We start from the raw sequence: 23918 nt of genomic DNA on the forward strand, positions 1-23918 counted from the left end.
ATAATGGTTGCTTGCATATATATAGTAATGACATGTGGCACACTTTCAAAAGGGTCGATTTCCTGGTTTAAACTTAATCAAAAGAAAATAGCACTGAATCTTAACTTACAATAGAACCCTCCTAAAATTTCATGCTTCTGCAGTTTGGATCCTAAGTTCATTTCTGTGGTCTGATTAATACTGGTATCACATTTGTATATAATTTTGTGGTTGGTCCTGTATATGTGCACTGTGCATAAGCCTCTTAGATGTTTCTTTTCCAATGTATGGTAACTCTAAAGTCATGGGTTTCATTAAAGCTTTAAAAAAACCCTTCAAATTCACTCCCCCCTTTGTTCATAGAAGCAGAAGGACACTGCTTTGATAGTCAATATTTGAACAACTCATTCCAAATTTATTATAGGTTACTATCATACAGAGAATAATAAAGAATTTTTTTAATTACTTTAGCTCATAAGAATGGGCTGATAGATATTCCATCAATGTTATGATTCCCTTGGATGGAGAAAAGCTAAATGCTAACCCAAACAGATTTTAAAACCATAATTACTTGGTAAACAAGGGAATTATAGCCAAATAATTATTCATGATTACAGATTAAATTCATCTATATTTTTAAAAAAAAATCTTATTGAATTCTTTTAAAATTATTTTACTTTTTATTATTTTTTTAATGTTTATATTTATTTTTGAGACAGAGAGAGACACAGCATGAGCAGGAAAGGGGCAGAGAGAGAGGGAGACACAGAATGTGAAGTAGGCTCCAGGCTCTGAGCTGTCAGCACAGAGCCTGATGCGGGGTCGAACTCACGAACTGTGAGATCATGACCTGAGCCGAAGTCGGACGCTTAACCGACTGAGCCACCCAGGCGCCCCTCTTATTGAATTCTTCTATCTGTGGCAAAGCCACAGAGCATAGCACCATCCACGTGGTATTGCTTCTTCAATAGGTTCTACACAAAAGGAGCAAACTGTATACAGGTTTTGCTATAGTGTCTTTCTTCTTTCTCTCTCCAGGGATGAAGCACACATGAGTTATCCAACATTAGTGTGTGTGCATCATATTAAAAGGATGCTTGTTGCCTGATACAGTGGCTCATTGGAAAGTAAACTCCAGGCAATCAGGTAAGGAACATCACCCCACAATTAGTTCTTACAACTAAAGTTCTTACAACTAGTTCTTACTATGATGAGAAATCACAAGGAAGGAAATCACACTCTATACAGACAAATGGGGAAAAGTCCTGTTCAACAGAGAATCTCAGGATAGGTGATGGTCAGGATCTCAAGAGAAAATAGAAACTAACCTTTCTCTTACCATCTAATAAAACCAAGAAGTTCATTTAAATAGTTGCAGGATTTGCCTTCCTAATACTGACTAATAATTGATTTGTCTATGAAAAGTTTCTTCTTTTCAATAGTTCCCAAACTAATTTGGACACTTCTTTGTAAGTTTCACCTTATAAATTAAGAATGCAAAATACACCATCGCTAGGATACATCAGAGGTTAAAAAATGCAAAGTATGAATGGTTACCTGCAGGAGGATGTTTTTATGCTAAGAACCAAAATGATTACATATATACCAAACTAAGTAGAGAAGCTGACAGAAGACTCGGATGGGGGATGAAGGTCAAAAATGACTTTAGTCTCATCTATGATGTTCCAATATTACTTACAAAAAGAACAGGCTGATATTAAATATATAAATTAAGAATATAAAAGAGAGTAAAGCAAATCAGAATATAGCATTCATAAAGAAAAACAGAGTATTTCTCCATTAGTCTAGAACACAGTTTTCTGCTTTGGTGGCAAGAGGTCTACCAACACAGTTTGTTAGAAATCAAAGGGCAGACAGAGGGGGTATTTTTCAGACTGCTTGGTATAGAGATGCATGGAGAAAACCATAAACAAGGACACTTGGACTGACCTTGTAGTTGCTAGAAGTGAGAAAAATGTATATTATTAGTAGCATACTGACCCATAGGATCTGACCAAGAAATGATTCACACTGTATTTATTCCACACTTTAAGTAAGTATGCATTGCAAAGACTGCTCTCATTCCATTTTTGGTAGTTATTTTCAGTAAGTAAGAAGCACTGTACCTTTAAGTTTTAAATATAAAAAATGACACTGATTAACCTTTAAAATGGTGCCATTTAATCAAAGCAAGTAGATCTTTAATGGGTTTTAAATGGACTAATAAATCACAAGATTTTTTTTTTACCATGGAAATAAACGAAATATTTGAGAAAAAAAAATCTCATTATGCCTCTTGGAGTGTTTGTGTGTGAGAGAACGGGCAAGAGGAGAGGTGACAGGAGTCCACACATGGGTATTTTCCAAGTGATGATGATTTGGAAGGTGACTGCCTTGCCTTATTTCTAGTGAGTTCTGTATTTGTTACCATTTTGCTCTGTGTGCTCATGCACAAGACTTTGAAAGGCTATACTGATATGTTCCAAGGAACTTTGTTAAATTTTGAGACTGGGACTAAGAAAGGTAGGTGAGCATCATGTTGAAGACAATTGATCTTTCACTTTAGAAGAAGCTAATTGAAGAAGATGAGTATGTTTTACTTCTCCCACTCGTTCCCTGCTCTCATGCCCATCACTAATTCTCCTCAGGCACAAGTGAAAAACCAAGCAACCATCAGTCTCAGAAAGTACAGACTGGCCTCCTTATGTCCCATTGGTTTTCCTGCTGATGCAGCATTCTGTATGTTCCCCATGGATGCGCAGGTCTGTCTTAGCACTGCAATATATCTTCACCTGGCTTAGAGTGGTTTAATGCAAATGAGTTGAATGAATGAAGTGGATAAGAAGTGACAGCTTGATAATGATAGACTAGCTGTGCTTTCCCTTTGAACCAGGTACAAACTTAGGTATAGAAGAGCAAGATGCCATTCATAATAAATTGATGTTCAACTCTAAACAGCCAGCAAAGGATCAGCTAAAGCAAGTGCCAGTGTCGGGCCACAAGTTGGAGGATGGAACAAGGGAATGGAGAGAAGTTGCACCTGCAGGAGGATTTTAAAAATCAGACAGAGTGTAGGAATAAAAGCCAGCCTTAATGATAGCCACCACTTTTAAGCACTTATAATGTGTTAGGTACTGAGCTGAAAATTTATAGGCATTATCTCATTTAATTCATATAACTCAATAAGGTCTAGATAATTAATGCCGCAATTTTACAGATGAGAAAACTGAAGATCAGAGAGATAATAAAACTTGCCCAAGGACACACCTGACAAGGCAAGTCAGGATTTATATTCAGAATAATGCAGTTTTGGAGGCTTCCCCCATGTCACTTCTTTCCCATCAAGCAAGTCTGTATCCACACTCTGTCTCTGGGGTCTGAAAGTGTATCTCTGCTTTTCCTTATCCAAGGCAGCTTTCCACCTGTGCCACTGAACACATGGCATCCAAGAATATTCTCCTGTAACTTGTCCCATCACCTATAAGTTGAGTCTCCCCCATCCTTTTATCTTCTTCCCCATCAGTCTCTAAAACTACTCAGATCTGTCTCTTGACCACAACCTCATTCCTTGACCCCTGCATTTTCTCTGAACATCGCCACTTTGTGATGGAATAATTGTCTGAGCTTGTTCTGCCCTTCTCCTCCCTTCCTCTGGTATAGATCTCTGCTGCACCATGCCAGGAACTGCTTCTGCTGAAGGCACTGATACTCTACCCATAGACAAGACAAATGGATACCTCACCATGACCTGAGGCTTCTGGGTCTAATGACTGCTCCTTGAAACATTAATGACCTTCTCTTCTGAACTATCAGCCTGCTGGCTCTCCATTCCTGAGAAGGCTTTTCCACCAGTGGTTCTTCCTTTAAATCTCTTAGAAATGGTGGTGGCATTCCAAGTTCCTTCTTTTCTGCTACTTTCCTAGCAGTGTCTGGATGCTCACAAGCTCTCACAGACTTACACAACATTCCTTCACCTGACTTCTTCACCTATCCCACCAACTGGTATTTCTCATCTGAAAACCAGAGCTGTGAATCCCATTGGGTGTTAGCCACAATGACTTCCCAAATGCATGCAGTAGCCTTAAAGTCAACATACTCAAAACTGAGCTCACTGGGTCCTTACCACACTTCCTCACCCTACAGTTAAACTTTTCATCTTTATTACATTCAAAGAAGCCAAAATCATGGATAACGTATTTGACACTTTAATCTTCATGACACCCTTTTTCCCCCTTCAAAATAGTTCCTCGGTCTACCAAATTCTCTCTCATAAACCATCTCACTTTGTTGTTATTCAGGCCTTGGTCACTCTTGCCTGAGCCAAAGAGATGGCCTGCCTCCTTGAACTCCAGTCCCACTCCTGCCTTGCCCCGTTTAGCCAGTCCTCCTCACTGTCCTTAGAACAGTATTCTAAAACACAAATCAGATAATGCTTTGTATCTGCACAGGATTTGCACCTGTGTAGGATATGGCTGCTGTCTCCCTGTTCAGCCCCATCTCCTATCACAAGCACCACTCCTCCCATATCTTTTGTACAACTGAGTGTTTTGAGTATGCTGTAACTTTTCACATCCCTGGATATTTGCGCACTCAGTTTTTTCTTTGTCCACCTTTAATGACCTTATTTTTGCCAGAAAAACACGTATTTTCTCTTCACTATTCAAATAGACAAGAATTACCTTCTTGAAACAGTCTGTGATCTTTCCTAGAGGTAAGCACCCCTTCCCTTGAATGCAGGCACAAATGGCAAAAAGCATCTATCACTGACACTTTATGTTGCTAATTTTATTTTTACCAGAGTCTGTCTACTTCACTAGACTTTAAGATCTGAAGCTACCTTTTCAATCATTTTGGTATTTCCAGTGCCTAGCACAAGGCCTACCACACACTAGATGCTTAGTAAATGACTATGGAACTCGACTTGACATGTGATGGCCTAAGACCTTCAGTCTCAAACTGAAACAAATAAACAGGCAACCCCAATTGTTTTAAAAAGAATCAATATGCCTTAGAAGCAATTTGGCCATTGAACAAATGAGATTTACTTTGGAAATCAGTAAATTGGAAGTCCAAAACGTATAGCTCCAGAGCCTATCATGTGAGTGGATAAGTAAGTGTAAGTCCTTGGACAACGCAACAAACAAAGCTTAAACTGCTTTGTTTAAGCATTCCACCTGTAAAGTGAGGTGAACAGGATACTTTCTAAAATTTCTATAGCTCTCAAGTATCTATTTTGTTATATGAGGTCATAACCAATCACATAGGGCCAACATTCAAAGAAAAGGACTGAACTGATATTAGAAAAAAAAAAACAAAAAACAACTGCTTGTTGTAAACAACCAAAGATATGTGTTGACTAAAAAGACATAACAAATTACTTCAAATCATCTTCTCAAAAGTACGCATATAACTGAATCTTTTCATACTTAGCTCCAAAAAATCCCCATAAAAATGTCCTGGAAAACAGTCATTTGGCCGGGAAATGTAGGTCTTAATAGATGCATCAAAGGCTTCTTTCTCTCTTTTTCCTCATATTTTCAAATCAAATACACAATCCTATTATCATTTGCAGCTCTAAGTTTCCCCCCAAAATATCAAAATTGTCTTTGATTCCACAGATCCTGAATATTTATATGCCTTTCAAGTCAGTACAGTTTACTGAGGAAAGAACATAGCTCCGTCACATCTATTAAATATTAAGTATTTTGCTGCAAAAGCAGATACAGGTACACAGATGTGTGATCACAGCCTCTAGAGATACAAACATGATGCTTTTCCCCCCATTTGGTTGCAAATGAGGGAAAAAAAAACTGTGCTGAAAGAAAACTTGCTTAAGTAACATGGTGAGCAATAATGTGGTATTAAACTAAAATGTGTTTGAAGTTGCATATTACATCCAAAGGAACACCACCATAATTCATAGTGATTAATGTTAATGTCAAAAATATTAAAGAAAGTAATAATGATTTGTATCTTCATGTAATGGGCTATCCTTTCTTTGATCTTTTATTCCCTTTGATCAATGAAATTAACGGACAATAAATTTCAAACCAATAAAAAGAAATTCATCTTCGCCCAGCACATCGGTCAGCCTGTGGGAATAACTGCCACATGAGGTCAGAGAGACAAATGCGAAGGCTGGTGTTAAAAAAAGATCAGATAATTTTATGACCATTAATAACATTTGTCGTGCTGCAAGCTCACATGAAGATAAGAGTAATCCAGTCCTCCTTTTGGGCTCAGACTAATTACCTCTGGGTCACAAAGACACTGCTGGACCAGCACACAGCCTGGGTCATTTGTGCACTTTCAGAGGGGACTTTACTTCCATTTCAGTGGAGAACACAGTCACATGAAGACCTCTGAAAGGCCCTCAAACCTGAAAAGATTATGGTACTTGCTCCTCAATTTGTAATTAAAAACAAAAACAAAAACAAACCTAAGCCAAAAAACCCTTAATTTCATGCATGTGCTGAAATTAAAGTGTTTTTGGTATTTTTCCCCCAGGTTCCTTTGGTTGAAAAGTTCAAGTTAAGTGTTTTTGTTTGTTTGTTTGTTTGTTTGTTTGTTTGTTTGTTTTTCCAAGCTGAATTGTTTAGAGTATTTTGGTGTCCCTCGCATCCTAGGACCCTGAGCATTTGCCTGTTAGGTAATTGAACACTTGGTGGGCAAAGCAAAGATAAATTATGCTCACAACCAAAAATATCAAAATATATGTGGCTCTCTTTTTCAAAAGCAAATTATCAGAATCTATTTCAGGAATTCTGCTCCTCTATGCATTTGTGGTGGTTGTGGATTATTAAGACCTTTAGTTAGGGCTGCTTATACAAATTATGGCCTGTTGGAGGTATCTTGCCAACCAAGGTATTCCTTCAGACTTCCCATATGTATTATTTCCACACCTCTAATGAGATCCCTATCTGCACTTACATTAGTGCTCAGTGCCAGATAAATGTTGAATACACCCAGGGAATGCATGCAGTCAAGGCTGTCTTATCACAACTTCAATGTCAATTGCTAAGGAAATGCAAAATGGTTACATGGTTCACTATCTACTTGCATGTAGTTATTTGTTTCTTGTGCTCTGCTCCCATTTCACTAGATCCCTGGTGTATCATGGAAAAGAAAAGGTGTCTTATTGGTATCTAATAACCTAAGGGTTACTGAAAACTGACCACCATGTTGCTAAATCATTCCACCCACAGCTCTCAACAGCAGGAAATCATGATTCTCCTAATAGACTTATAATATACAGACACAATTTACTTTCATAAAACTGCAGGGGAATAGCTCTAGTTGGCTTTCATGTGAGAAAATTCATGATCATCAATAATTTATTTCAAAGATTCATTAAAACTCAATGTATTTATAGCCCTCTAACTACAGTAAAGCAGGATTAGAAACTGTCAGTGGGGGAAATATTATTCATATCATTTAACATGTATTAAAATACATTGTATAGAAATCTATTTTTTTTCCTTCAGAGTGTAGGTCATTTAGTCCTCTCCAAGGGAAAAAAATTGATAGAGAAGAAGAAATTTTCAGAACTGAACACAGACATGAAGATTATAAGTTATGGATAAATAAGGTCTTAAATATTCCCCTTAGTTACCCGCTAGTGTTTCTTCTCACAGAACTCAGTTATCTCACTTTGATTCTAACAACTCTTTTATTGGCTTCTGTGTTCCTGACCCTAATTTCATAAATTGACTGCTGTTTACTCTTTTAGTTTAGTGTTTAGGCTTATGAAACCATGTATCTGACCTGGGGACTTCAACTCCAGCCTTGAACCAGCACACTTCTAGATTGCCTAAATTATCAATCTCAACTTGAAGGTTCATGTCAAGGCCTACCACCCAGGAACCATTACTGATCCTGACTTTGGCAAGAGAGAGATCTGAGATGGTAATATAAATTAGCTCTGATTACCATTTAAAACTATAAGAAAACTTGAGATCACTCCACTAGTGAGTTCAAGAAAGAATGGTAGAAGATGGTATAACATGAGTATAGACTGTTCTTAGAAAGTTCTTCCATAAAGCAGACAAATGAGGGGTGGGTAGCAAGATAGGAATGTGAGACACAGAGTGTTTTGGTTTTTTTAAATATATTAAAATAACAGCATGTTTGCAGGTTTGAAAGTACTTATGGATGAATGAATGAATCCTGTAAGTCCTATTTATGCTTCCAGAGAGAAGGCACAGCCTTCAGAAGATTATTAGAGTCTCAATTTGAGGACTAATTCCCTAAAGAGACATGAAAAATTCAACTATGACTTCAAACATGACTGCCCTCAGGATGTATGTTGGTGGAGCATTAACTGAGGAGGTAAGCATTTGTGCTTTATTTTTGTCTTTTATGGTAATGAAATATTAACTTCTTTATGTAGAAAATTCATTTCAGAACCTTTAGTTATTCTGATTTCAGATATGCTTACAACTTTGGGGCGGGTGGGGGGGAGTGTTTAAAGTGAAACCTATCATGACATTGACCTAAAACTTTACACATTATACATACACAGATAGTTTTGGTAGCACCAATCAAAATGTGATGTTGCTTCCACCTTCTATTTTTGTAATTGACATTATATTCAATTTATGTTTTGTTTCCACTTGCTACCACAACCAGAAAAAAAAAAATCTGGCTGTACAACTGTGATTAGGGCAGTAGCCATATATTGGTCTTGAGTGAACACACATGTTGCTGCCAATACTATTCCTGTAAGCACAGATTCCTAACCTGCAAATTATAGGGTTATCTGCAGAGCAATGATAGTTTGAGGTTCCCAGCCAGTGCCTCTTCCATTCACCTTATCAACACCTAAAATCTCAGCATTGGTAAGGAAGCCCCTGGTATGAAATTCAAGATTCTTCCTGATGCAGGGGTCCTCTCCACCACCCTTTGGATATAGCTAGTTAGTATCTGCTTGCACATATCTAAAGATAGTAGCTCATTCTTATAGGAACACCTAGTTTCAGTATTTAAAAACAGTTCTGAATATTTCAAAATTGTAATTCACATTAGCATATAATCTCTCCCCCTAAAATGCCCCTAGTTCGATTCTGTGAAGACATACAGAATTAGAGTCCTTCAGCCATGACATATGAAGACACATACCAAATTCCCTTTACATCTTTCATTTTTTACAGGCTAAATACATGTCTTGCCCGCTATATCTGTTTTTCAGATGGCAAGGATCTCAGATCCTTTATCATCCTGTTACTTTCTCTTGAGATTTACATTTCCTACTGAACTTCTCCACAACCAGATTTGGGTTTCATTTCCACAGCAAAAGAGACAAAAAGTAGACACCAAATAAAGCCTGAGAATGCCAACTCCAAGGAGATTCCAAGCTGTTTTGCCGAGAGCAAGTCTCATCACTTATAGTGTCCGTGATCTCTAAAAGCAAAAAAGTAAATGTTAGGGTGAAAGACTAGAACTACACCAGGTAAAGGTGGAAGAATACTATTCTTGACCTCCATCTCTATTCCCATCCATTCTTATGTGGATGGCATTTCTCTCCCCTTAAGGATTACCTACCCAGACCCCACAACTTTTCTCAGACAATGAAAGTCCTTAAGTGACTCTTAGTTAACAAAAATGCTCTTCTTCCATAACTAAAATGGCCAGTCTAAGACACTAGTTAAAACTAATTGATTTAAAGTTCATTTAATCATTACCTTTGTCCTCCCTGTCAGCCCTGCTTTGAGCCCAAACTCCATGTTTGTGGGGAAGAGCTATGGTGCCCTAGATTTCTGTTTACTGCTTTGTATTTCTCCTCACTCCTAGCTCCTCTGCCTTGATTTCTGACCTTTCCAAATTTGTAGCAGAAAAGCCAAGAAGGGGCAAAAGGTATAGGGTACAAAAGAGCTTATTGGACTAGCACTGATATAACCTGGCCTTGGAGTCCTTTGGTCATGAAAGATGTTTGATGCCTGACTGCTCAAGGATTTTCTCCCACACCTGCTGCCATTCTGAGGACAACCAGACCCCTCGGGGAGGTAAATGTCTCCATTGGCTGCTACTAGGCATGCCCCTTAGTCTTCATCTCCCAGTGCATCTTCAGTCTCTTTTTCCTGTGTCTGTCTTGTCTTCCAAGAGGCTTCCTTTGGGAAAGTTTCTCCCACAAAGCCTATGGAGAACACTTACACATCTTTTCCTTCAGTAGAATCTGGGAGCATAGGCCATTCTCAAAGCAGTCCCTCTCCTTGCTCCCAAATCTTAGCCTTCCATGTTCTCTCATTTCCTCCTCCCCAGGAATAGTTGCACCAGCATACACTGTGCTTAGGAGATAGGAGGGGATGTGGGTCAATAATTCTCTGAAGACTATCTCTGTTGACTTGAGGGGAGAGACCTACTCCTCACCCTTTCACAAGACCCTGCAACCCCCTCCATAAACGCTCACCCTCTATGCCCAGCTCCTCCTTCAGGTTCTGTAGTCACTTTGATAGAAAGGATGGTGGTCATGTCTGGGTGGCATGTCTGAGTTCCTAGACACCTCTTTTGCAAGTTTGTTTGCTTGAGCTAGTACCATATGTTGCAGTGGAAGTAACTGGGGCCCGAGATGGAACAGGGACAGCCAGAGTCCTGATGTACTTCCCTGCTACACTTACAAACTGCAAATAATCAGCAGTGAAGCTGCAAAACATTGTTCTTATTTTAAATACATTAAACAAGTGTCCAAATGAAGACCTTAAAAACAAAAAAGCTTCAAATCATAACATTTAGTAAAACAATGGTAATAAATACAAGTGATTTATAGAACCTGAGATCAGTCAACAAAATTTTTCTCCTAAAATGATCACTTAAGTGTCTCAAGAAATCAAATTATCAAAACATCACTCAAAAGCTTGAAAGCAATAGTATTGATGGGTTGCTTTTCTAAAGAGAGGAAAATGGCAAAATCTGCAAAATGGTTAGCTAAAATGTTCCTCAAAATGCAATGCAAAAATGTCCTTGCAAGAACTGAAGAAAACAATAAGTCTTTAAATGTATTCTTTCACTGATTTTTTTTTTTTTTTTTTTTTTTTGGAAAATAGAAACTAAGGATTCATACAATCTGGTTTCCAAACCAGATTCAGATCAGGGGAGAGATATTTTGTTGAAATGCAATTGAGGATCCCAAAGCAAAATAGAATTTAAATGGCAAAGTATATTCAGTGTGGGAGGGCCTGCCAGGTCTCACTTAACATCTTCATTAATGGTCCAGACCAGAGAAATAAACAGCAAGTTAATTAAACCTACAGGTAGTCTTAAATCAGTATGAGGGGAAAATACTGGTGAGAGATAATAAGGAGGCTTTAGAGGTTACAAACAGAGCAGCAAATAAAAAAAGAATTTGAGAAAGTGCATATATTTAACAGAATAAGGCCCCTGGAAAACAGGATGGCTTAAACCATATTCAACTGATTATGCAAACAATTAAATAAATCCTAGATTCACTGCCTCAGGAAAATAATCACCAACCTTATTTGGCATTCCCACTCAGAGATATAAAAGAATAGATAGGGGGAGAAAAACTTTATAGAAAGATACCTCAATTCTGGAAAAAAAAAAACTGTTTATGTCTAAATGTAATATAAGAATTCAAAACACGGATGCTTCATTGATATAATTTGAGAACCCATGATACAACTTAAATAGAGAAGAAATTAATATTACCATTTGAATGTAATAATTATTTTATTGGTCTACAGAGTAGAAAAATTAAGATTTTGAAGGGTATAATTTGTTTATAAATAAACTATCTTGTTAATGCTTAACAATTATTCAAAACAAAGCAAATGAGTCACAATAAACATGAAATAAAGCCGGGTGTAGTCCAAACTCCATGTACTTGTTGAGCTTTCTCTCTTTCCAGCCTTATTTGTGTGATCCTTACAACAACCTCCAGGCTTGGCTCTGCCTGTGGCCTTGTGCTTGCTCTTCCCTCTCCCTACAACACTCCACCTCTCAGACCTTCCCCTAGCTGGTGTCAGGTGAGATGTTCCCTCCTCAGAGAGCCTTTTCTGACCATCACACTTAAAGCTGATCTTCTACCAAGTCAGTATCGCATTTTCACCTTGCTTAAGTTTCTTGGCAGGACATACCACTTTTTAAAACTATCCTATAAGCAGTTCATTATTTGCTTGCTTACTTTCTATCTCCCCTTTTCCTCCCCTTGAATATAAACCCTGTGATGGCAATCTCTTCGTCTCCTTCACTACTGTGCCCTCAAAAATAGCTCCTTCCATATATGATCACTGAATAAATGAACATATATAACCAGGCTGATAGGTCATAGATTGCAAAAATATTACCAAGAGTAGAAGAAGTGGATGCAACATAGAAAATGGTGGTAGATGATATGATTATCCATGTGTCCCAGCAAGGAGTCTGAATTTAGATTAAAGTTTTAAAGAGGCAGATGCATTAAAACAAATTCTTCAGCATGGTTAAATTGCCAACTCTATAATTATGCATTTGGTGATATTAGGCCTCAAATAATGAAATTTTGAGGATCACTCATCTGATAGCATCAAACCAGTGTGTATATTTACTCATGAAAATTCATATGAAGTTAACTACCATGTAGTGACTTCCAGTTTTCTTTTTTTTCCAATAGAGTGGAATTAATGTGTGCAACCTAATGAAATATGCTGCAATTAAAGAACTACTGTGCATAGTAATATCTCTGCATGTATATGTTTCAAATAAAGTAGAGTCTGTGGTGACATTTCAGGAAAGGAAAGAATGAAAAACAAAATTAAATTGCTATTAGACTTCAAATTACAGCTAGGCACTTGAACGCAAAGTCAATCTATGAAAAGCTGATTGTTTAACATGCCCCACCCATCCTAAAACATTATAATATGGATGTAGGTTTGTTGTATATTCATTAGGAAATATAACTTGGTCCATAAACCAAGAAATGTAAAAGCACTTTCATTTATAACAGAAAATCACCCACACAAAGGTTTTTAACTTACTCTAGAAGAGTATTTTCCCTTTTGAGGAGGAATTTTGGAGCCTTAGAAGAGAGTACTAATTCCTGCTGCAGCAAGGGTCCCTGTGACCCTACGATGTGACTAGAGTAGTCAACCTCAAATCAAATGAAGTAGATTAAATAACCAACCCCTGGCTTTCAGCCTCAAAGGGATTTGGAAATTAATCAACACAGTTCAAGAGCATTTTGGAACAAATACTGGAGGAAAATAATAATAATTCAAATGCATTTTTCTTGACCACTGGTGTAAAACAATTTAACTCTGAAAATAATATCACACCTGCCTCTCTCTTCACTGTTTTTCTTCCTTACTGTCAGAGTAAGTTCCATATTAGGGTATCCATCCAGGATGATCAATTGTCCCATCATCTAATTATTTTTTTAAGTTTATTTATTTATTTTGAGAGAGAGAGAGAGACAGAGAGATAAAGAGTGGGGGAGAGGCAGAGAGAAGGAAAGAGAATTGCAAGCAGGCTCTGCACTAACAGCTTGACTTGGGTCTTGAATCCACAAACCGTGAGATCATGACCTGAGTCGATATCAAGAATCAGACGCTTAACCGACAGCCACCCAGCACACCTCCTCCCCATCACCTAATTCTAACATATCTAAGTGAAATGAACCTCTGAAAGAATGAACTAGTTTTTGCTGCTGAACCCTCAAGATTGAGTGAGGCAGTAAGAGTCATTGATTTGGGGGCATGAGGGTTGGTCTGGGGAATAGGAAACCACATAGAAATAGCCAACATTATTTTCCCATTTCCTGGTATGGTCAAAAACTTCTCTAGTCTTCCCCATGGAGTTCAGAGAAGGTTTCCCTCATTTCCCTGTACTTTCTCCCAAGATTCATAAAGCTTCTACCTATGGTACCCAACTCCAGTATTGTATTTTATCAAGGGGCTACTCTCAGACAATGGCAAGTATCTATTTTCATGATAATTGTGAGGATTTAGGAAAGTTAAGGTACATGTATATTCAGAAAGACATGCATATGAACTTAATGAATACACATGAAAAACTGATTCATCCAAGAGATCTTCCTCTTGTTTCTTTCAGTCTTTGTTTTATTTAAAGTGGAAAAAATCATTAAAGAAAACTATAAGTTCTACAACATGATATAAAAACTTTATGTTGTAGCACATTTATTATGTCTAAAAAAACCCAAACCTCATAGCCAACCCCCAAAAATGTATGGAGTTACAAATGTTGAATGACAGTTAGGTGTTTGCTAAAAACAAAAATGTTTCTTGTAATGAGTATCAATGTTACCCAGAATAATATGGTTAAGTTACTTATGTTCCTATGCTTACCTTCTTTCGAATGATGCAATTTTAAAAGTTTCACTGTCATCTCTTTTTAGTATTAGGAAGAAAAGGTCTGTAATATATTTTCATATAAAAGACAGGAATAAAACCTATAAAAATCACCATGAAATAAACTAAAACTGACTAGCTGGCTTTCACTTTTTAAACTGTACCTTCAACAAAAACAAATATCAAGTAAAATTGCAAGCATCTTTCAAAGGTTAGTCATCAGTGTTGAAGACAACAATCAGCTTGTCATAATTAACTTTATAACTAGGAAAGGTGAACACTAGAGACAACACGATGTCCGCATCTACAGCTTAAAAGATAAAACTCAAGTGGATGAAAATTGAACATGGGCCAACCTGCATTATTCTATTCACCTTGTATAAATCAAGTACGCAGAATGCCTGTACATCAGCAGTGTTGTGTATTAGTTCTGTTTTATTGGACTGAATGCATTATTTCATGAAGTGAACTTTCTCAAAAAATAGCAAGTATAAAGAGATGTGAATTATATATGTGCTTCAGCACAATATACTATTGACTTTAAGTTTAATGCTGTTCCTGCAAATATTACTAACCTGCATCCCAGCCCTTTGATCTAATACTTGTCAGTCAGGAATGTGACACTGAGAAAATTATTCCAGCAAGCAAGCCTAGATGCTTTCTACTTTTAACTTCTGTATCTCACTGAAGTTTTCCCATTGCCTTGCCTACACAGCCCTACTTGCTATGGCTTCCAATAATTACACCTCAATTTTTTTAGCTCAAAAATAAAGGAATTCAGGTGAGAACTTTATCTGTAAGAGCCTTGTATTCACTATGGAGAAACTTTAAAAAAAAATAGACATAAGATGGAATGATATAAAGGTGACAAAATCCTTCAGCTGAGTTCAAAATAAAGTATGTAAATAGCTCTGTAACACCCCACAATTTCTACAAATATGAAATACAAAAGGGAAAACAAGAATAAAATAACCACAGGTTCAATGAAGATAGACCATGCAGCCCTGGAGTGAGGGGGGAGGAGGTGGATGGGGAGAGGAATCCGATTCAACTTTTTTCCCCCCACAATTCAGGAATAGTTCTCTTGGCCACGTATTTATTAAAACTCCTTACCCAGTCTGCTTATAAACAATTTGAGAACTCATACACTACAATATTCATAGCCATGTTCAAGAAGTGACCTTCTGAGCTGACTTTATTATGAGCTATAAAAAGTGCTAGCTAATAAAACACAAGGGCATTTAGTTGATTTCCAAGACTTTACTTTCTAGGCTTCTCACCCCCTTCACAAAAGCTCTCCCACTAATGATCAGAGCTGTTTTGTGAACCACCCTTGACAATACAGAAACCCAAAAGCAAAGGCAGCAAAAATACATCCCACTGAATCCTAAAGACATTATTCAACCTGAATTCTAATGTGAGACTTACAAATTGTACCACTAAGCATCTCTATTGTGCCTTACTTGTTGTTCAATTACGTTCATGCAGGTTTTTTTTTATTTTTTTTGGTGGTTTTACCCTTGGGTTTGTATTCTACAAAAGCTCATAAAATTCTTGAAATTAGCTATACCTGTAATCTTATAATATTCCCCAGACTGTGAATGAAATTGTACTTATTCACTTAAAATTAATATCCTTTTCTTGATTCTCCGTGGAATTCTGACAAAACATGGAATTTAATGTTCACATACCTAGCTGTTTTAATGCAACAGTCATGGCTATCTATCGCCTAACTGTGGCAAAGTAAGATTAGAAAACGTCCTACTGCTCACAGCGTGAACCTGTATGCAGGTCATTTTAGCAGGAAGAGAAAGTGAACAATTCACAAGCTTTTCAAGAATTCAAAACAGGAATAAAAAGAAAAAGGGGGAGGAAGAAACCTTTCCAATCCTATGAAAATAAAATCCATTCATTTTATTCTTAAGTTTGATTATACATATCTTTGAGATTGTCCTATTTTGGAACCAACTACTGACTCAAGTACTCAGATGACTGCATGTTTACTAACTGAAGTCATGTCATGTGGGAACGCAGTGCTGCCATTTCTCGAGGAAAGACAAAATAGCTAGAATTTTTTTTTTTAATATGAAACTTCTAACATTAAAATTCTCTTTACATTTGGCTTAAATGAAAGCTAGCCTCAATTGCATTATTAAACTGGAAAACAAATAGTCTCTGGTACTTGTGATGAATGTTTATAGAGAGAAGAGATCTTGCATCCTGGCCATAAGCACGATTGAGTAGAATTTTGCCCTTTGATTGGGTCTCAGTCTTCCTACCTTCAAAGTGAAGCTTTTATTAGACTCTGGACCAGCCACTCGAAAGACCTGGAAACCACATGTTCTCAGGTCCCATTCCAGTTCTACAGAATCAAAATTGCCAGAAGTAATACTTTAAGGAAGCTCCTTAAGCGAGGCCGGGAACTGGTTAGGCAGACTTCGAGGTGACCTTGGATTAAAGCCCTTCAGCTCTAAGGAACAATAACATTGTAAGGAACATCTGCAGAAAGTTACTTCCTGGCCAACAGGAATGAGTGTGGGGGAGGAGTGGTCAATAAAGTGTGTCTGGCAGGCATCAACACTGTTTAAACATAGGATAAGGTTGCCACCAATTTGTGCAGAGAATCTCCCTTCCCTTCTCAAGAGTCTCCTACCCCCTGCTGGTACTACCCAGAATTTTTCACTTCCCTGCTATGTTCCTGTTACTATAGAGCCAGAAGCCAGTAAAAGCAGCAATGGTGCAAACACCAGAGCTGGCTCCTGAGAGTGAGGAAAGAAGGAGAAAGGTCAGAACAAAGAGGCCAGCAAATGGGAGTTAAGACGAAAACAACAAATCCTCATAGGGCAGAGTCCATAAACACATATGACTACAGGGGCTAAGCAAGTAATAAAAATGAAGCTGGGTAAATGGAAAAAAGGGTGTGGGACAGGAGCATGTGACCCATCTAAGAGGGTTACCAGCCAATTGCATTTATGTGGGAATAACAGCCCAGGGCTGCCATATCTACCCATTTTATCAAGAAAAGCCAGAAATCTCAATTTTATCTGAAATTCTTAACATTTAAGTTTTTATAACTAATTAAGATAATTTTTAAAATCCACCAGCCAAACTCATCCTTGGCCTGCATCACTACCCAAGGAGATATGTGAACTGTGAGAAGGCAACCAGTGGAGAGGCAAAGAGCCCAGGAAGGAAAAACATGATGTACAACAGCTGAAAAGGAATTACCCAACAAAGGACCAGGGGATTTTAAAGATTAGCCAGGATGTTTGATCAACTCCTGACAATTGGAGATTTGACATGTTTGTTTTTAAGAAGTCACTAACTCTTTTTGCCCGAATCAGAGGAACATCCATGTGGCTGTCATTCTGAACTTGGCGAGGACCTGAAGCACAGGCTGAAGGGTAGGTCCCAGGTATCAGTGACTGAGGTATTTAGCAAGGTCCAGCAGGACTCTAACAGCACCCACTGCACCTTCCTTATAAGTGGGAACTATTATGTGACCGAATTATATGTTTCATTTTTTTCACCTGTGGAAGATGGTTGTGACGATAATAAAGTAACATTCACTGAGTACCAAGTCTTGAGTCTGCAAGGGTTGTGAGCAGTGGATAAATGTCAGCCATTATGAACATCTCAATCATCCCTGACAAGTCCAGGAGGAAGGAATTAATGTAATCTTGATTTTAGAGATGAGGAAAGAGATTTAGAGAGATTACTAAATGACTTGCCCATGTACCTAGGAAGCAGTGAATCAGGTTTGGAGGCTTCTAATCACTAGTCTACACTACGAGCACCAAGTGTAGAATGCAGTAGAGAAAGGGCTAGCGTCCAACACACTGGAGTAGGTAAGCTACTTCTCTTCTACTCTTCCAAAATGTTTCAGATAAACCAAAGCATTGATTATAGTGTATCTACTGACTCACTGGAGCACAAAAGAGACTGTTTAAAAATTCTAGTAGCTCTTTATTATATTTTATGAAGAAAATGATATCCTTGCTGTATTTATGACTGTTAGAATTCGCAAGGCCAAGGGTCTGTACTATTAGATGGGAAATCAGGGAAGAACAAAGTATTTCAGTTCAGCATCCTACTCTTGGAAGTGACAATGCAACAAAGAGATGTATTCATTGGGGAGCTCATCCTATGATTGCAAATATAAGCCATACAATTAAAATGACCTGGCTGGCTTGGGTACAATGACTAAAATGAAACACAACTCTGCTTAACTGATGAAATTAGACTGCTGAGTTACAATTTTTCATGTCCTGCTATTTAAAAAATCAAGTAATATTTTTCAAAGCTTCGATGGTAACATGGAAAAACCCAATACAATGCAAACAGAGATTCAAAGAATTTTAGACCTGAAAGGGTCCTTATAAATAATTTCATATAATTCTTTCATCTAGTAAGTTAGGAAATTTAGATCTATAAAGTATGACAATATAAGCCTCAAATCACATTGCCTCATTGGTTGTAGAACTTAGCTTGGGAGAGATGCTATTGACTAACTCATAGATAAGATCAACTTAGAGTCTTCTGTTACTTTAATAAGGGGGCCCGCTAAATTTGATTTCATTTGCTAAGGAAAAAAAATACATGAAAGAAAAAGTTAATAAATATGATGACTTCCTACATGTATTTGCTATTTATACATTTATATTATTTGACAGATATACTATATTGAGTTCTCAGACATAAGAAAAATGAAACATCTGCCTACAAAAGTTGGCAAAAGAAATTTAGAAAAGAAACAATAGCAAAACACATGAAACCAAAGGGATACATTTTTTCACTTAGATTGGCAAAGAGTAAAAACATGATAAAAACATTTTTGGTGAAGACACAGGTCAATTGACACAAAACAGACTGTTGACAATTCTGTGGAGAGAATTTTCACAATGTGTTTCAAAATATATAATGTGTATGCATACCCTCAGATTGATTAGGTCTAATACTAGGGATTTATTTTTAAGAAAACAATTTGAGAGTTGATCAAAAGTATGTGAACAAGGATTTTCATTTTAATGTGTCTCATAAAAAATTAGAAACAACTGAAATGTCATATTAGTAAAATAAGTTATAGTATATTTAGCTTATGACATTATTATACCAGCATATTGCTCTGTATTCATGGGCATGATGGTTAAGTTCTTATAACTGAGAGGGCAAAAAAAAAAAAGTTTAAAATATAAATACATGATGCCTTTTATGTAAAATTTTACAGGTATGAATAACAAGATGTCTGGGACAATATGTACCAATTAATATTGATAATTTTTGGATATAAGATTTTGGATGATTTGTATATTCTTCTCTATGTCTTACTGAATTATTTAAGTCAAATTTAAATGACAACGCATTATAGTCAGGAAATAAAAAAACAATAAATATATTTTGATTTTGATTTTTTTCTAAAGTAAAAGTACTTAAAACACACACACACACACTCGCGCATACACACACACAAAACAAAAAAGGGCACAAGATGATCTATACCATTACCATAGACTTTCCAAGTAACTTCTAACATTTACCATTTTTGAAAAAGCAAGCAGAATTATCTGTGATCCTAACATAATTCTGCACCTAAAGTAAATGCTAATAGAGACCTAAGTACCTCCAGGACTTTACAGAGAGGATATTTGAATTCAAATAGAGATTTTATTACTATCTAGCTAGGTAAACCAGACTCAGCCAGTGAACATTCCCTAGACCTCATTTTCTAAAACATTAAATGAAAAATGTGAACCTGATGACCCCTGAAGGTATTTACACCAATAATAATAATAATAATAATCCCCAAAACTTGAAAATACAAAATAATTTCTTAGTAGTAATTCATATCCCCTGAAAACGTCCCCCAACCCCTGTCTGAATGCAACTCTTGATTATAGAAGATAAAGTCATATTTCAAAGTTCTTAAGTGGAGCTATGGACATTATTTGAAATTCTTCCAGAAGTCCTTGAAGAGACCCTTAAGAACTAAACAACATATAAACTCCTACTTGGATGGTCTCATGCCAATGATAAAGATTAAAAAGTGATATCTGTTCTTCTGCTTCCTGAGGGCTTTACTAGGATCCTAGATATAATCACACTGTCACAAAAATGTTGACTAATCTAAAAAAACCAGCAATGGGCTCTGCTTCAAGTAGCTCATTCACTATGTTACTGCCATTCTCCAAAAAAATCTCGTTTAGAACTGATGAGAACAGAGCTTGCACTTTAAGCTTGAAGATCACTTGGTGTAGGGTTTTCCTGAAAGTGGAAGCTTTTCGCCTACACACATTTGTAGGGCAAAAGACACACATTTCAGGATACCCACATATCTTGTTTCAAACACAGCACTCAGATCCTACCTCCAAAAGTCTATATAGTAAGCATTGGGAATCGGAAGAAAGTGACCTAACATCTGTGTATAATAATGACCCTAGCTGCTTTTGGAGGGCCAGGAAGTGTGTGGCATTGAAGAGAGCAGATTTAACATTGAAAGAGATCAGAAGTCATAAATTCATTAGCATACTTTTGGCCACAGAGATCATGGTAACAGTTATAATAAAATTGCAAGTACAAGAGTGATGATAAACAGTAACTGACATTCAGCTTCAGAGTCAGAAACACAAGAGAGCACAGCAGAAACTGGATACCTGAGGAATACATGTTGGCTAAAGGGGAAAGCTTCAACTTGACACTGAAGATTATCTATCATCAGGTGGAAATGCAAGCCTTGTGTTATCCACAGGTTTTTTTTTTCTTTTCTTTTTTTTCATGAGAAGCTGCAAATGTAATTGTTCTGAACAAGTCTAATTGATTCTTACATGCCAATAACCAATTTTTAAATACTATACAGACCAACACTGCTTTGGAAAAAAATAAAACAGTGTTGTGGGTGAGATTTGGCCTGTGGGCTACTACCAGAGAATAACCACTCAGATAAAGAATACACAATCTGGTGGGAAATTATATTCAAAACAGCAACAAAAGTAAAATATCTTCAAATATATACATATATATACATATACATATATATATATATATGTATATGTATATATATATCACAACTTGTTTGGTTGGCTTCATGGGCAAGATGACAGTGGAGAAAAAGAAGGAAAAATAGGATAAGGATGAAACTAATTTAGAGGAAAAGGTAAACATAACCAAAGGTTATGAAAGCCTTTGCCTTTTTTATTATTATTTTAATATAAAGATTCAACTGAGCTGAAGGATTATCTTACAGCAGGTACTGTTCTCGGTATTTTATCTATGTTTTCATATTTAATTCTAATGATAATGTGGTAACAATACTATTCTTCCTTTATAGATGTGGAAATGAGGATAGCAGACATTAATCAATCTATAATCCCACAACACATGGCTGCAATTGAAGCCCATTAATGTCTGACTACAAAACCAAATTTTCTACCCAGGACTATGTCAGGCTAGAAAGTAAGTAAGCTGGACTCATAGTCTATAGCTTCCCTGTCCAAGAAGGTAGTCACTAGCCACATATGTCTGCAGAGCACATAAAATACAGCTAATGTGACTAAGGAACTTAGCTGCCAATTTCATTCAAGTTTAATTAGCTTATAACTAATGTTTTTAAAAATGAAACTGAATTCAGTTATTAAAAAAAAAACCTTTTAAGTATGTGATGAACAAAGTGGGTTTGGCAATCTACCTTTTTAACCATAAGCTTTATAAACAGCAAATATAACTCAAGTATTTCTGATGAACATTTGCCATCAGAATCAAGATATACTCTAAGTGGAAAATAGAACTGGACATAGGATGTAAAAAGAAATTTGACATATTTTTAAATTTTTGTATTGACTACATATTGCAATGGGGATACCTTGGACATACAGGGTTAAACAAATATATTATTAAAATTAACTTTATCTGGTTTGTTTTGTTTTGTTTTAGCTTGTTTATAATGTGGCCACTAGAATATATGTGGCTTATATTATAATTCTGTTGGACTGCACAGACCAAATCAATGTTTCTCAACCTTGGCTGTATATTAGAATCCACTATAAGCTGGATATGAATATCAGTGTCCAGTCTGATTGGATTAGTTTAGAGTGGGACCTGAGCACTCACATTTTTAAACATGCCCAGTGCTTCTAATGTGCCTCCAGGATTGAGGTGCCATACTGAAGTGATCAAACTTCACTGTGTAGATCGGGGCGGTGGTGGGGGCCGGGGGAGGAGAGGCTGAAAGCTTTTCAAAGAGGAAGTAGTGGAATGATTTCAGCTATTATAGAAAGGTGAATTTGGGAGTCCTGGATGGAAGAGTGTATGCATGGATGTCCCTGCATGGTATAGTCCCTTACCTGTCAGCCTCATCTTCACCATTGTCCCTCTGGCTCACTAGCATCCAGTCACAATGATTTCTTACAGCCCCTTGAAATAGCCACACTAGTACCACCTTACAATTTTTATATTTGCTGTTGCTCTGCCTACAAAGCTCATAGCACAGATCCTTATGTGGATAGCTCTGGTCTGTTGCCCATGTTTTCCTGCCCAAACCTGACTCTATAATATCCAGTAGTCTGGCCAGCCCTGACGCTTACTCTCACTCCCATCTCTGTTTTATTTTCTTCATGACTCCTGACACCTTCTGACAACCTCTTGTTTATTATTTACCTTAGGTATCTCCTACTAGAATGGGAGCTCCAGAAGAGACTTGTGTCTTTGAGCCACTCTCCCATCCAGCAAATAGGGGGACCTCAGTAACTATTCAATGAATAAAAGAATGCACATATAGTATTTAACAACAAATTATAACCATGGAGGTTTAATTTTCAAGTAGTCTACCAAGTTTTTAAGATACCTTTTTTCAAAATCTTACAGCTAATGACTAAAACTGAGGGAAAATAATTAGAATACTGATTAATATTCAATTCTGGTAAATCTCTGTTCTTAAGGCTAATTTGATTGCTGGTTCATTTATTTGAATAACCTATTACCTCAGTTAGAAATGTGGATATATTAAAGTTTAAATTAAATGTGCTTTCCTTGAGTGAAATGCAGGACTTGTGAATTTTTTTTTAAATTCCAATACATAAATATGTATTTGTTTGCTAACGGTATTTCCCATTAGCAAGCCTTCATGAGTAATTTGCTTTTAGAATTGTTGACCAGAGGATAATTCACTAAGGGAATTATGTTTTCCATCCCAAAAGAAGAACAGAAAAATGCAGCTAAAGCTACACTTGTAGACATATGCTAATATGTGGCTCATTTGCTTCCTGATAATAATTTGAAGACCTCTGTGTTGCAATTTCTATTTTGGACGTATAAGGTGCATTCTCATTCTCTTGGGGTGCATAACAGTGAAAAGATAACAGGGGGTGGCTTTCAAAAGAGACTTTTTTAATTCATTAACTCTGATTCTATTGTCATTCTGGTCAACAGTGTAAGAGTAAATAGCCATCCTATAGGGATATAGGGGGAAAATAACATTTTTATTGGATGCATGTTACCTTTAAAAATCATCTACACTTTTACACTCACACAGTTCATAGTACTAATATCACATCTAATTTCTCTGAATCTCAAGAGATATTCAAAGAACGCTGTGATGGTTTGTGTCCTCAAAAACCAATAAAAGAATTACATTCATCCAGGTATGTGCCT

Source organism: Panthera tigris, chromosome A1, assembly GCF_018350195.1.
Source record: "Panthera tigris isolate Pti1 chromosome A1, P.tigris_Pti1_mat1.1, whole genome shotgun sequence".
In the NCBI taxonomy this organism is placed as follows: Eukaryota; Metazoa; Chordata; class Mammalia; order Carnivora; family Felidae; genus Panthera; species Panthera tigris.